This window comes from Pelodiscus sinensis, chromosome 6, assembly GCF_052426305.1.
Source record: "Pelodiscus sinensis isolate ZL-2025 chromosome 6, ASM5242630v1, whole genome shotgun sequence".
Taxonomy (NCBI): Eukaryota; Metazoa; Chordata; order Testudines; family Trionychidae; genus Pelodiscus; species Pelodiscus sinensis.
The window spans coordinates 7,001,942-7,018,332 of record NC_143057.1 but is presented as its reverse complement, the minus strand read 5'-3'; the positions used below and the strand labels follow the sequence as shown (position 1 = coordinate 7,018,332).

At 48.0% G+C, this 16,391-nt stretch overlaps 1 long non-coding RNA gene across 1 annotated transcript; it reads right to left on the bottom strand.

Annotated features, from left to right (window-relative positions):
• Positions 1–481: 481 nt before the first annotated feature.
• On the bottom strand, positions 482–6,190 carry LOC112545326 (uncharacterized). Its single transcript, XR_003088796.3, has 3 exons — positions 5,950–6,190; positions 5,621–5,716; positions 482–5,264 (listed from the first exon to the last, which is right to left on the bottom strand). It is a non-coding gene; the product is annotated as an uncharacterized LOC112545326 (long non-coding RNA).
• Positions 6,191–16,391: the final 10,201 nt, after the last annotated feature.

Genomic DNA, 16,391 nt, shown 5'->3' with positions numbered 1-16,391 from the left:
TTCAAAATCTATACTGCAGTGCCCCCTGGAGGAATAAGAGTTCTGTTGAAACGGCCAATCTGTGTCATTTTTCCTATTGTTTCATGTGGATCGATGACTAACGTGACAGAAGCATATTCAGATACATAGTACAACATTTATAATGACTGTGCCACTTAAAAGAAAGAAGGTTTTTTCCCACTGAAAAATAAAAGCTGGGTAAAGGTTTTTCTAAAAAAAAATTATTGTTAATATTGACCCATATGGCGTACAGAGCACTCCTCGGAGAGATTATTCTTAATAAACCACAAGGGCAACAATTCTGTAGAAAGCATTGTTTAGTCAATAAAACAGAGGTACTGAGTTATATGAAACACCAGCTTCTCGTCATCACGGCTATCCCAGAAATTAAAGCCAGAGACGATTTCCATGGTTAGATTATTGTTCTGGCCAGACCAAGAACATAATCCTCATGCTAGCAAGACATTCACTTAGATCCGGATCTTCAAAGTTATGTAGGCTCCTAATGTCCTCTGATTTCAGTACAATACAGGATCCTAAACTCCTCTGAGCATCAGAGCCTTAACGTCGAGGCAGCTCGGATTTTCCTTGCTCCCCAGAGGCGTAAGGAATGCTATTTGTTTATCCCAGGTTTTTATAAGACACCCCTCATATCAGCATTATGCCGGAGGTCACATTGGAGATGCTCATAATGGTCCGGGATGGTTTTAAAAAGCTATGAAATTATATCTGGACACCTATGAAGCTACAGCTGAAGGACAGTCCTTAAAAAGATATTGAATAAACACTAGAAGACTCACTAATAGAAAGAGCATTGACAGCAGATCTAGAGAAGTGATTATTCCCCTATTTAGCTCTGATGAGGACACAACTGGAGTACTGTGTCCAGTTCTGGGCCCCCACTATAGAAAGGATGTGGACGCATTGGAGAGGATCCAAAGGAGGGCAACCAAAACGATTAGGGGGCTGGAGTGCATGACCTATGAGGAGAGACTAAAGGATTTGTGTCTGTTTAGTCTTCAGAAGCGAAGAGTGAGGGGGGATTTGATAGCAGCCTTCAACTTCCTGAAGGGAGGTTCCAAAGAGGATGGAGAGAGGCTGTTCTCAGTAGTGATGGATGGCAGAACAAGGAGCAATGGTCTCAAGTTACAGTGGGGGAGACCTAGGTTGGATATTAGGAAAGGCTATTTCTTTAGGAGGGTGGTGAAGCACTGGGATGGGTTTCCTAGGGAGGTGGTGGAATCTCCATCCTTAAAGGTTTTTAAGCCTCGGCTTGACAAAGACCAGGCTGGGTTGATTGAGTTGGGATTGGTCCTGCATAGAGCAGGGGGCTGGACTTGATGACTCCTGAGGTCTCTTCCAGTTCTAGGATTCTATGACCTCCCACTGGAACCTTGCAACCTGCCACAACTTTTCGGGCCAGGACCCCCAATTTGAGTAACGCCAGTCTCCTTTATTATTACAACACTGGGAAATTTCTGATTTCAGTCACTGACATGATGCAACTTATGATTTTTATAATCCTATGTCTGTGAAATGGACCGAAATGGACAGTGAATTTAGTAGGGCTCCACTCCTGGGCAGGCCCTTGCTGCTGACAAACTGTGTGTGGGTCAGCAAGTATGGGGTGAAGCCTAAAGCCTTCCTATTCCTTACACACATGCACTGGAGGAGATGGCAAGCAAGCACACAGCACCTAATTATTAGTGTACACCTGGACTGAATGTCCACCTAGACCTCCCTGCCCCACGAGCCATGGGAGCGGATGTTCTTAGTCATCCTCTCACTTGCATTGATATATAGACTCAGGCCACGTCTATACTTACCATTCTGGAGATCGATCTTCTGGAGTTTGATTCAGTGGGTCTTGTAAAGACCTGCTAAATCAAATGCTGAGGGTGCCCCCTGCAGTCACAAGGAATAAGGGAAACTAACAGGAGCATTTGCTGCCGTCAACCTCCCACTGTGAAGATGGCACCAAGCTCAGCTTACGGTATGTCGACTCCAGCTATGTTATTTACCTTAACCCAACCTTCTGGGTCTAGTATAGACCAGGCCTCACTTTCTCCACTGTGTTTATTGGCAGCAGTTTCTGTTCCTGAAGAATAAGTGGCTCCTGCCTCATTTGCCTCCTCTCTTTCATCGCGCACATACACAGAAGAGCCCATGACTGGAAAGTCGGCCTTCCTCCCGCTTTTTTAAATAAAATCCACTCTCCTCTTGGAAATGTGCAGAACACACCACTTAAAGTTGAAAGAGACTTCAGTCTCTCTAGACTGCAGCCAAACTGAGAACAAAGCGCAGCCTCACGGCCCTGACTAAAGGTATCATTAGCTTTTTATTTCCCCCAAATTTATGAGGAAATTTTTGTCTTGTGCTGTATGTAACATATTTTAATGCCCATCGTAAACCTTTGGTCACACACAGAAACCGACATTAAACAACTGCTGAAGCTGTGACACAGACTGATGAAAGCCAGTAAATGTATGTTTAATGGGGCATTGTGCGTACCATATGGCCGCCGAGGCTGAAACAAACGCAGGCCATTAAAAACAGTTATGGGGGGGATGGGCGAGAGCTGCGTTTAGAAAGCAGCGAGGACGTTTGCGGGGGTGTCTCTGGCATGAGCACTGCGGTTCAGTGTGCTCCTGTCCACTGCCGCGTGATGGCAGGGCTGGGAATGAGCCCCAAAAGCCTGTTGAAATCAATGGGCGTTTGGCGTCTCACTACCTTTGCCTTTCCAAGCCAAAGTTCCCACTCTGCCACACAACCTTGGCGGCCCCGTGTCCTTACTGAATAAGAGTGTTTTATTCTGGTGCTGAGAGAGGCTAGAAGAAGGGCTGTCACCTCTGAGGGGATGGGGGGGAATGCCCCCGAGACAAAAATGGGACTTGGCTGTAATATTTTTGTGAGCACTGTATGCAGCAGCGATTCCTTCGACTTGGTTTTGCTCTGCAGGGGGTGGCAAAGAGTTAACTTGTTCCAGGAGACAGGAGGTGTTTGCCGGGATGGGCATGAGGGAGTCTTCAAGACGTGAGAGAGCCGTCCTACCTTGCTCCATGGCAGATCCAGGAGGACATTGGGAACACCTAAGGCTGCCCCCTCACAGCGGCTGGCTCCAGCAGGCCGAACATGTGACTTCAGGACCAAAAGGTGGCGGGTCTCTCTGTTCACAGCCAGGTTCACCGATACCCAGGAAGCGGTCCCCTGAGATGGACAGCCAAAGGGACAGAACCCGGGGGAAAAAATTGGCTCCCACAGGGCCATGGCTTACGGGAGTTCACACGTTGGTCAATACGGCTTCTCTGTGGTCAGTGAAAGCCTTCCCGGAGCTGTATTCCCATTGACTCAGAAATCCTGCTCTGCTTTGAAGGAGCTGGCCGGTCTCACTGTCAGTGCATTGCTGAGCTACACTGAGGTCTGGAGAGGGTGACAGACTTTGCTTAGGAGTCTCTCTCAGTTGGCTTCCCCAGGAAGCACCCACAGCGAACAGCAGGAAGGCTGGAACCTAGGAGGCGTTAACATTGCGCGGCCTTGCCTTGCGGGCAAGTAGGTTTCTTTGGCAGGTCTGGCACATTGATGGGCCTGTTTAAAAGCTGCAGCTTAGCCCACAGCCGATGTGTTTGTGACAGCCCCTGCACCAGAGACCTTTGGGGTCCGTGTGTGTCACACTGTGTCCCAAGCCTGGGCTTTGGCAAGTAGAGACATGTGCCTCAGACTATTTTCAACTGTGCTGCCATAAAGTCTTTCAGCTCCAGGGCTCTGGTGTCCTGTTCTGTGTGTGTTGTAAGAAAACAGGCAAACACAAGGATACACAAACTGAACATATCGGTCGCCCTGCAAGGGCACAAAAAGCCAAGTGTGACCAAGGGGGAACATTCCCTGTCTGGACACTATTGTAGTTACACAGCATTGAGTGTACACAGAAGTGGCCCGTCCATATAGGCGAACTAGGCGGTCATCTAGGGTGCCAAGTTAAATGGGGCACCAAATGGTGGCTCAATATCAAGGGGTTTGGAGGTGGGGGCATTGATTGCATGGTTCGCCTAAGGCGCCAGTTGCTGGCAGCTAGTCAAGGGCCGCCCCCGAGTGTACAGAATTGGTGCACTATTGTTTTATCCAGGGAGATGCATGGGGCATAATTATAATAATTACGGTAGCACCTACAAGACTCAGCGTAGATTGGGAGTCCACAGATACAAAGCCCTTGCCTCAAACAGCTTGCCGACTCCACACATACAAAGCCCTTGCCTCAAACAGCTTGCCGACTCCACACATACAAAGGCCTTGCCTCAAACAGCTTGCTGATTCCACAGATACAAAGCCCCTGCCTCAAACAACTTGCCGACTCCACAGATACAAAGCCCTTGCCTCAAACAGCTTGTCGATTCCACACATACAAAGCTCCTGCCTCAAACAGCTTGCCGATTCCACACATACAAAGCCCCTGCCTCAAACAGCTGCCAATGAAACAGACAAGGGGCACAAAGGGTGGGAGGAAAAACAGGTGAAGTGATAGCCTCACCTAATCCCCAGCCAGTACCTTAGTCTCTTGCCCACAATGACTCCCTAAAGCTAAGGCAAAACACTCTGAATTTGATGAAATGGCTTTTTTTTTCCCATAGGCTTTGCAAAATGTTGATTTGGCATTTGGCCAAACCGCCTCCAGAGATCCCGTATAAAGCAGAACGCCTCATTTTTAATGCAGACAAGATCCATATTTGATTTGGCACCAAACTCCTCTCTGTTGGTACATTGGGCCGCTGAGTCGTAACAGATCTCAACAGGCTATTCAATACCCGGCAAACACAACAGATCAGGTGTCTTGTTAACACTTAGCTGAACTTGGCAATTAAGCACGTATAAATGTGAAAACCAGCTCCATGATTAAATAGTGCACATTTTCATGGGAGCCCAGGATCATAATACTGCAGGGACTGCCAGACTTGTTTCATCAGCACGAGGCGGAGAATAAAACGCGTGCAGAAACAAGTGTATGTTCAAGTCATGAATGTAAATGAACAGAGAAACGGCAAATACTGATCAGTGCAAACCAGCTATTGGTCACTATTCCATTCTCATTCTCATTCTGATTAATTAGTATAGGTTGAACCTCCCACATCCGGCACTCTTTAGTCCAGCTTGTTCTCCTTTGTCCCCAAGGAGCTCAGGCCTGGGCCTTTATTATCTTTTCCACCGAGCTCACTTCTTCCGGCATATTCGACTAGAGCGGCTGCTGCCAGGAGGGGGTTTGCTGTCCTGGACTGAGGGGAACACAAAGGGTAAGGCCATCGACAAAGCACAGGGAAGCCATCGAGTCTTGGCTTCCCAGAAAGCTCTGGGAACCCAGGGGGTTGGTGAGGCTCAGGCCTAGAGCCTATTCACAGGACCGGGGAACACACTGGACCTTCTGGAAGAATGAACTTGATGAGAAAATCCTCACAGACCATTCCTTTTCCGCAGCCCCTACCCATAGCTTAACCCAGCCTCAGTTTTCATCGGCCTCGCACTGAGCTTTATAGCCAAGCTGGCTTCAAAACGAAACTGAAGGGAGCGGGAAGAGGGGGAGGGTTGAGGAGGGCCATCACTGACATTTTCTGACAGAAGAATTTTCATTTACCGTCATTGCTCGTCTTTTAACCTCTCTGCAGCCACCATGCGATACGGTTGTATTTGAAGCTTCCAGGGGCAGCCGAGTTAGTCTGTACAGGAGAAACTTAAAAAAGATCAAATGATAGGCTAGCAAAACACGTAGAGACATGCTTTTCAGTAGCCATCTGTCCCCAAATTCAGCAGTGCTATTATTGACTGTTTGTATTATCCCAGCAGTGAGAGGCCTCAACCAAACTCAGGGTCCCAGTGCGCCAGGAGCTGTACATACATACAGCAAGAGACAGCTCCTGCCCCAGACACAAAAGCGCTTCTTGGCATTTGAGCCTAGGTACATACGTATGGCATCCACAGGCAGACCAACACTCAAGTACATGCGTAGAGCTTGTGGCTTACAGGTTTCACACAATAAACACTGATCACACACAAAGTGGTGTTTATCTGACCCACACTGGGCAACCCTTAGAACTGGGTACTTGGATGTGTGAGTTTGTCTACACATTAATTGCCCACAGGTGCACTTTACTTCACAATGGTTGTACCTGGACTACATTAAAGGGCACATCACAAAGAGATTACTCATTACTCTATACACTAGCTGCCGTGAATAACAGGCATTGTTTAATACAGGACAAAGAGAAACCCACCCACCCCAAATCCCCAGGTTTTTGGATATCTTTATAAAATTAAAAAACTGCTAAAAACCAAATCCCCCCAAAGTCATACGCCCCCCAGAACAGAAGCCCTACGCATGCTTTACTTAGGCATGTGCTTACAATCAATGGGTTTCAATGGGACTTATACATGCTTAAGCCGGGACTGGTGGAGGAGTGCCTTTCTGAACTTGGGCCTCAATAGATCTGAGACAGAACGGAAGAGGAAACCAAGGACGGTCAGTCCCCTTTTATAGCTGGGACTGGAGGGCCAGGTAGATTAAGGGAGCTGTTTCAAAGGCCTAACTCTGAGCCCTCAAAAGCCAATGACTTACTTGATTTCAGTGGCAACTGCTTTAGAAAATCCCATTGTCGGGGACTAGTCTAAGCCCCAACAGAAAACCTTTGGCCAAGCTGGCGTCACACTCAGCTCTCCTGTGTTCCAAGCTAAGGCCTTAAGCCATCACCTGCTTCTCCTGCTAAGGGAAAAGCCATGCTGTCGCTGCAAGCCATCCTACCGCTAGGTGGCTTACGCTGCTGGAGCTCATTCATTCTTATCTCTGGCTGTAAGGGGTCTAAGTGCCACCACATGAGACAGTGAACCACACCCGGTAGGCATGTGGGTTCCAGAGGCAAGTGTTTCTGTGACCAGTTTTACCGATGTGAGGCTAAGGCAGAGACCACACTGGGGGAGGGGGAGAGGAGGGAGAGAAAAAAAAAAGACTGAAGAAGCATAGGTCAGCCATAGGCGGCAGGTGAAGGCCGAGCTGGGGATGGCAGCCGAAGTCCTGCCCATTCTTCCCAAAGCCCCACTCCTTCCCTCAAGACCATGCCCCTTCGCAACCTTCCCCCACCCCAGTTAAGCCTTGTCCAACCCCAGATGAGGGTCGGAGGCTGCTGTGCCTTCCTTTGCCTACGTTACCCACCGCCCATGCACCTAGCTTCTCTCCCCCAGTGGTTTCCACCTCACATGGTGAATTATGAAATAACTTACGCATAGAGACGGCTTCTTCCAAACTCCCAACAACCAGCATGATAGTTTACATCCCTGCCACGTTTCCATAGGGTTTGGGGTATTTTTATAATCACCATTGATGAAACTGTGGGTGTCTTGTTATCTATAGGAGTGGCAAGCGTATATGAATTTTACTAAATTCTAGTCCTCAACGGCAGCTTGTAGCAGAGTCCGAAAGGTTAATTATGTATCATGTGAGCTACCTGAAGCGGAGCCTTTTTCTTACAGTGTGTTTGTACGGCACTTAGCACAATGCCCTAATCTTGGCAGACCCTCTAGTCTAGATGCTACCATCATAGCAATGTGGTAATGCCTGCATATGACCTAATTCTAATTTCTCTATTTAGAGACCTAAGCGCATTCAGATTAGCACTCTGGTGGTTTATTTTTGGGAACGGGGATAAGCTGGTGTTAGATTTACAAGCAGCATGTGAGAGACTCAGCATTTAATTGCCTTCCAGCTTTTGGATGGTCACAGGAGCACGATTCCAGCTCTCCTGCCTGAGACCAATCAGCCGACACGCTTCAGATAACGCTCCCAGTTACTAGCACTAGCAAATATTCCCCGACCACCGTCGAAATGCCTCCCCTTGCTTCCAACGCTGAGTTATTCCTGAAGGGTGAAGAGTGGTGCTCGGAACGTTGCACATGAATAGACAAAGGTACTGTCCCAAAGCAATGGCAAGATATTTTGGGCAAGATAGATCAAACGGAGAGAAGCCAACTCAAATTAATGTGTTGGATAGCAGGACCGAAGCCATAATGGACTCATTATACGCTGCAACATGAAAGCTAAGAGCTTAGCAGGGCTTTTTAAAAGCCAGACTTTACACAGTTGGATAACAGGAATATCGGGCGTTGCAATATTTTTTAGTCCTTACTCTTATGAATTTTAGAAGGTTTATAAACTCTCGAGCATCAAGGGATCAGACGTTTCCTGGGAGTAGGTTATCTGATCACAACCTGCTGCAGGGGTTCTTGTATCTTCTTCGGAAACAGCTGCTAGAGACAGGATACACTGGTACCACCGACCCCTGCTCCAGCCAGAGTCTGACCCGTCCTGTGTGTAACGAGTTTCTACAGCCAGACGACAGGTGCCGGAGATAGTTGTGATACAGTGCTAATATCGGACTGTCACTTCATCAACTTTCACACAGCACATTAGTACCAGGGAACAGAAAGCACTCCTGTCCCCTAATCCCTCCTCTCGTCCCTCACTATAGAAAACACAGCTGGTTTGCGGTTTTATGCAGGCGCACAGATCCTCCATTTGAAGGCCATGGGCGTAGCCATAATTACAGAGATGTAACTGAGAAGAAACAAGTCTCCCCGAGTTCAACGATATTCCCAAGTTAAGCCTTCTTACATCATCAGCCTCTTAAGATAGCCCTTCTGTCTTGGCGCATTACACCACGGACTCAGTTAAGTCAACGGAAGCATTTCCGTCTCAGCCCTGGAGTAATTCCAACAAGGCCGTCGCAGCAGGAGTAAATTGTCTCATGTAAACTGAATAACTTTCGGCTGCCTCCTTGAACTCAAAGTACACCAAACAACTTCCCAGAGGGGCGGAACTGATCGGACGCCACAGGCGAATTAACAACACTGAGGTAAGACATAGAGGTTTCAATCATTGTCCACCATTCCAGGGCCCTTACCACATGAGATGGAACCATGACCACCCTTTCGAGAGAGCGCTTGGCTGGTGCGTACACTGACGCCCGCCACAGTTGAAGGGGCCTCATGAGCCTGGCTAGGGGTACGACCCATGTGCAGACTGCCCCATGGTCTGCAGACACACCTTTGCAGCAGTCCTGGGTGTGGTAGTGAGCTGCTTCAGGAGGGTCGACAGTGATAGAACTATTTACAAAACAATAGGGCTAGGGAACGCTTGACACAGCTAAAGCCGGAGCACGCTGTTCCAAGCGCCATCGCTGGTGGTAAGAAGGAATGGAGGAGGAAGGGGAGTGTCCTAGATAGCGGGACATACACGCGCCACTCCAGAGGGTGCTGGGGACCCAGACGGGGTCTGCTTAGGGAAAAACTTCTGGCATCAGAGCATGTGGCAAGCACACATACCTATGTTGAATGGACACGAGCAAACACTCGAAGAACTTCCAGTTCTGAAGCCAAAAAAATTCCAAATGTGGTAAAAAGTGTTTCTTAGTCTCCTCTGATTTCCTGGGGACGGTCTTTGCCTCGGACGTGTTTCCTTTGAGGTTACCGCCAATTTGACCCACAGTTTTCCAGGGTGATGATACCCTTGTGTATTACGTGGCAAGTACAGGCAGTCCCCGGGTTACGTACAAGATAGGGACTGTAGGTTTGTCTTAAGTTGAATTTGTATGTAAGTCGGAACTGGTACATATGTAGGGGAAACTCTACAAACATTTCTCCAGAGCTCAGTTTTATTCTCCCACACCTCACTTCCCTCAGTCCTTTATTCTCAAGCTGAGGTGTCTGCTGAGAAAAGCCGCTCCATGTCTCCCTGGTCTGCTGGGGAAGGGGGAGGGCTCGCTTTGCGTCTCTCTGGTCTGCTGGGGGGGGGTTGCTAGCTTCGCATCTCCCTGATCTGCTGGGGGGAAGCAGCTAGTGCGGGGTTGCCTCACCCCGTTTGTAAGTAGGGATTCGATGTAAGTCGGATCCATGTAACCCGGGGACTGCCTGTATACCGGTCAGATTTTAATTTACACCACCCGTTCTGCCATTGTCAGGCTCCATTTCTTCACCCTCATGACTTTAACTTGACAGGAGACAAACTGCTTCTCCCCATTCAACTCAGCCAAAGCAGAGTCCCAAAAGATTTATAACCCTGGAGCAGGGCAGGGGGAGGGAAGGCTCACCAGAATCTGCAACTCTTCTTAAAGAGCAAAAGAGTGCCCCCAGAAGGCCCGCCCCCAAAGCCTCGATCTTCATGTTAATCACCACTCTGGTTGCAGTGGAAGTCAACAAACATGTCCCTATCTTTTGTGCAGGCCAGATATACGCCTGTGAAAATCTTCATGGACAGAGTGAATTTCCTCTCTTTCCATCTGTGCATTTAAGCCCAGCAAGCCCCCGTTACTGTACACTGACTGCAAGTAAGTCACCCCAGAAAAACAAAACATCAACGGATTCCAGCGACCTTATCTTACCTCAGAACATTTCTGCATAGCCTCCCTCTCCACCCGCTTATGTGTACTGCATGAACCTACACAAGTGGCTGCCTGTTAATGAATGGTGGAGGAATACCAGAGCAAGGTCAACCCTAAGTAAGACACGTTCCAAAGGTTTGGCCCAACGCCAACACACAACCCTCCCGATTCACCCCACTGCAAATATTTCCTGCAAACAGTGTGCCAGTCCTGTACGTGCATGACATGGACTGGGAGACAGTTATCTCCCTGTTATTTCCCTCCATATCTTGACTAGGATGGAAGCCAAATTTTGTAATCTGTATGCCCAAGGGCAATTCATCGCCGGCCCTCAGCTCTCACAAATCTCCCTCTAGTCAAGGGATCACTGAAGAAGCAGGAGAGCCCCAAAGAGACAGGATCTGCCAACCTCTCAGGAAACGCGGCCGTCAAGCCGTTTGCCCCAGGGAATTTCCTTCCCTCAGTGATAAGCTAGTTGCACAAACCTCCATTTCCTCTAGCGACCTCATCGCAAGCAAGTCCTGCTCCTCATCTGCCAGTGCTGGATGAACCAAAAACTGCAGCTGCTGCTGCTAGGAGGGAAGGGTGACTTGTCCCTGAAAGCCTTCACTATCATATTCCTGAACTACGCTCAACAGCCCAGCCAAGTCCCTGTGGTCCTAGTCCATACTAGGGTCTCATAATCCCGCTGCAATGTCTTTTCCTTACACCTTGCAAATATATCAGAGGCAGATATCCCACCTTTTGTCCTAAAGTCCTTTGCAAATGTAGCTACCTCCAGCTTTCCCTTTCAGTGCTGACCTGTGTGCTTCTTAGCATCCTCTAACACAGGGCTGGCCCGCCAGCTGCATCTGACTGGTATCTTTATGCTGCTGCCCGAGCCACTGAATTTCAGCTCAGAATCTATTTAAATGGCTCCAGGCTCCCAGCCATGGATGGGACCGGAGCTGTGAGCCTTTTAAACAGCCATAGCAACCCAGCTGCCTGCAGTAGCAGTACGGACAGAGTGGTGAGCCCTTTGCTCTGTTTTTATTTCAAAGCTTCCAGCCCCAGACAACTCTGGTGGAGGCTAGTCCCCCAGCCTTGCCCCTTCCACCCAAGCCCCGCCCCTTCTGGGGGTGGAGCCAGCCCATGATCACCTACCAAAATTCATTAAGTGGCCCCCTTGCAAAAATTATTGCCCACCCCTGCTCTAACACCATTCATTCTGTGTTCCCCAATTTGCAGTTGACTGCAAAGCTCTCCAACAGCTCTGCAATGCTGCCTTATGCTTGTCATCAGATGCACACAGACATCCTGAAAAGGTACATGAAGAAGTCACCAAACTCCTCTCGCTCAGTTCCCACCAATCCACATGGGAGATGTGTTTCTCGTGCCAGAAAGATGCCTTTAAACTTTCTAATTGCTGCTGCATTATTATGCGAACGAGTATTTCATCTCCAGTAAGCATTCTCCCCGAGCTGAACTTAGACCAAGCAATGGTCAGAAAACTGCAGCCTGCATGCCCCCATTGACGTAGCTTTCACACGCACCCTGTCCCACCAATGATCCAATTTCCTGCCAACACCACAACTGCCAACATCCCCTTCTTCCTTGAATCAGGATGGCCCAAGCCATCTTGAAACCAGTGGCGTCACGTACCACTTGTAAGTTTCATCAGGTCCTAACCACTGAGGTTGCTTTAGCTCTGTCATCCCTCGGCTATGCAATTAAAAAGCCCATACCAACAACTGCTGAGATGACAATAAAAAAAAGCAGCAACCTCCATTAAAAAAAAAGCCCCACACGTCTTTCCTCAGCTTCTTAAGGCTGTGAGGGTGACAGAACAATCCCTCACAGGCACATATCAGACATGAAACAACGAACGGCTCCCTGACTGTAAGTCCGTCACCCTCCACACAAGTATAGCGCCAGAAACCTCAGGCCATGTGGACCACAAAAGATCCAGTCCCCTCCTCCAATCCTGCTGAGTCTAATCCGTCTGAGTAGGGTTCATTCATCTACCTGACCTACTTAACTGAAGTTTCGCTACTACAAACAAAGAGAAAGAATAAGAATCAAGCCCCATCGCGAGGAGTACTTGTGGAAAACACATGGACAAGGTGACAGTCTAACGGCCGGTACAGGCGACGAGACAGAATTGGAAGAGGGCCGCAGGATGATGGGACTTTTTATGCTGGTGTTAGGAGTGCACAACTCTAGCAGGCACCTGTGTTCACCCAATGAATACCACGGAGGGGAAAACTTTCCAGCGGCGGTACCTACTTTGGCATGGATATGGGCAAGCCCTCGAAGAAGAAATTGGAACTTTTACATGGAGACTACACCAAGTGCCAGGCACCGTATTAGAAAGAACAATCCGGCACTAGACGAAAGCCCGGATGAATTAAGTATGTCTTTGCAGCTTAAATATCCATGACTTATGACTGGTTGGAAGGACATACTGTCCGGAAGATGCAGCCAAAAACTATTAACTCCAACCCTTTATTAATCCCAGGAAATGTCCCATACTAAAGTTTATAATAAACTGACAAGAAAGGGTGTTTATTAGCAGGTGATGCAATTTTACATGTGGAACATGCAGGTCATTTCTCATGAATTCAGGCCTGTTTTTCCAAAGTAGGCACCGACAATTACAGTCTGCGACTCTGATCCAGCAAAACATGCTCCCGCTCAATGCTGCAGAGGTGAGTAAGCTCTCTGAAGTTAGCCAGCCTGCTCACAAGCACAAATAAGCAACATGCATGAGTACTGGCAGGATCAAAGCCCTAATTTAAATATGCAGTTATCATGATTACATACACAAAACCCACTAACTGCAGAGACAAATGACCCCCTTACATGTGTAGCCGGCTCATTTGCATGCCTAATTGCTCCATTTGCATGTACAGATCACTGTAATTCAATGCGCAAATTAGCCACATAATGTGCATGTCTAATTTTTAAAATCAACCCTATAATGCCATCTATTTATCCAAGCTTTTGTCCGGTTTGTTTTTCCTCCCTGAAAATTTGCGGCCACACAATTCAAGTGAAGGTTTTAGAGAGAGGCCCGAAACTGGTATGAAATAACAGTTCTGCTGCAAGCTGTTGCATTACTTCCATTTATGCCAGCTGAGGGCCAGACCTTGTCCTTTCAGCAACTTTCACTGGCTTCTGAAAGGAAAATTAGTGGCTTCTTATGTGCATATATATGAGGCGAGATATATACAAGGGCCCCTTTACATCTCTCAAAAGATGCCTTGAACATGTAAGTAGCAGGACTCTTTACAGTGGTGTAAAGGGATCGTCGTGTACATGAGATGCTGTCTCCACGCTCTGAAGTGTTTGCACTCAGGGCAGCTGCGTGAACCCTGAGCAGTGGAATCTCCCAAGTCTCTCTGTTTTTCCGTGTTTATTTTTCTCACAATCCCAGGAGAATCCGGAAAAAAAATCAAGAGCGCCTGGAACGCTTACAGCATCCCGCATTCCATCGCGAAGAACCTTGGAGCAGTTGGAAGACAGAGGTTGCATGGTGTGCGAAGGAAAAGCTCTGGAGAAGTTAATACGCGATCTGGAAAAGTGGAACATGTAATTACACTCCCCAGGTCATTCCGTGCTGTCACTTGAAAGGCGCTGGATCACGCTAGCAAACACTTCAAAAAAAATCACATCAGGTGATTCAGAAGTCAAGCGGGGAGCTCTGGAAAAGTAGCAACCTTGGGTAGACAACACCAAATACAGCATGTCCCATGACCTGGCAGAAAGATGGTGGATAGAGGTAGCTCCAAGCCGGTCAGCTTGTGAGGAACCAGTTAATTGTCGATATACTAACAAATGGTACATGAGGGAAACGGGTTCGGTTCTCAGTCAGAGAGCTGATGTTTGTTCTAAATCATAACACCCGGACATTTTATTTCAGCTAATGTGTCCATCTTGCCAATTCTGTAAGAAAGAGGCTCCACCTTGTCCAGTATCCTGTCTGCATTTGCCAGCACCAGATGCCTCCACACCACTCAGAAGCCAGCGGTGGGATACGCTGCTCTAACTCTAGTAACTCGTTAACTGTGCCCTTCCCACATTCCCGCGCGTACGTTGTAAATGCTCAGAGCAGGGACTGGCTATTTGTCCTTGGTTTGTACAGCCCCGGTTCACAGTCCACAACTAGGGGCTGAGGTAATGCAAACAACAGCAGCTCTGGAGATTCTCCATATAGGGCTGGGTGAAGGATCCCAGCTATAGACACAGGCTAAAGCGTGCTGAGGGGGAGAATTTCAAAAAGGCCCAAATGGCAGGTAAGTATCCAGTTCCCACAGAACCAATGGGAGTGGGGCCGCTTAACTGCGATTTATCCCTTTGAAAATCTCCATCCTGATTCTTTCAAGGCCAGACTGAATGATAAAGCCCAAAGCCTCAGGCCAAGCGGCACTGCCCCAGGAGAAGCACCGGGAAGGCATTGTGCCCTGCCGTGTCACAATTACACTCTTGGGCAACATTCTGACTACACCAAATACACCTGCAGAGGGGTGTTTCCTCCTACAGTCTTAAACATCACCAACAATATCCTAGAATAATGGTCAGGACCATCATCAGCTGCAGTGTTTGCTATAGTGTGGAACGGTACTTTGAAGGGAGCTTAAAAAAAGGGGGGGGGGGAGAGATGCAAATCCATCATTTCTTCTTGTCCACTGCAGGATCTCAGACTTTTCCTTCAGGTAGGCCACAGCTTCATGAGAAGTTTGCCTCAGGGGCACCCCAGTCCTGGATGGAACCTCCCCCCTGGTTCATGAGCACATCACATTCATGAAGCAACTACAGCGAGTCCACGTGTGAAAAAGCAGCATGGGCCCTCTGAAGAGCTACGTTCAATTCCTGCGTCTGCAACTGGCTTGTTCAGTGACCCCCAAGGCCAAGTCACAGCCGTCTCCTGCCTCAGTTTCCCCTTCAGTAAGAGAAAATACACTGACTTTCTTTGTAAAATGCTTATGCCCAAGGGAAGATAGGAACTAAAATACCTCTGACTATCTGGGCTTTTGAGATGAACTCATGAAAAGTGCTAGAAGAGGTAGGAAAGAAGCTAATGCCCTGGTCTGTTAATGCAATTTAGTATGGTCCCTACGTATGTGTGGATGGCAGGACTCCAGTGAGTGAAGTCCTTTGAACTAAGACACATTAGAGAGGCACGTTTCACTGTTTAATTGCCGCTTCTAGTTCCTTTTGACTTTGTCTTTCATTCCAACACTTGGATTTCCCCTCCTCCCCCAGCCTGCTCTTAATTAATAGGAGATTGTCAGCTAATGTTTTGTTTCTTTAATGCTCTCTTAGAAGCTTCCAAATGAAATTCCTTTCCATGCTGTCATTTTCCATGTAACAAAGATTAATTGCCAAGAATGCTGATGGTGTTAAAAAGAATGCAATTCAGCATATCCTTAAAGGGGCAGGACCCACTACTTCAATGTTACAGAACTTTACCAAAAAACGGGCCTACCGGTTAAAGACAGACTGTTGCTTGCTGCCCGATCCCTAAGGTATCTATCATGTCCATACACTCTCTCTCAAGTTATGGGCTTTTGGCCTGCTTTTCAAAAAGGTAGAGCATCTGCCCGTCTGAGTGAAGGCAGCAAGCGCTGTGGGAGATAACGCCACTCAAAGTCAGATCTTAACGAACTAGGGAAAAGATGGGCATGGGACTGGCGGGGGAGAGATCAGGTTGCGCACGATGAAGATCTCTGGACTTGACTTAGCTTGAATAGGGTCACTGTTACAAGCAGAGCTGGCCAGAATTCCTCGCTTCCCCTTGAAAATGTTCAGTTTTCAGCAAAGAAACAATGAAATATTTTGATCTAGAAATGGCCCTGCAGTGCTTTATAGGAGTTATATAGGTGGCTGGTGACCACAGGCTGCTGTATAGAGCACATGTAACCCACACACCATGTAGTGGCACTTACACCACTTACAGCAAAGATAAGAACAAGGGAGCTTTACAGCCTGAGCTGAGAGCCA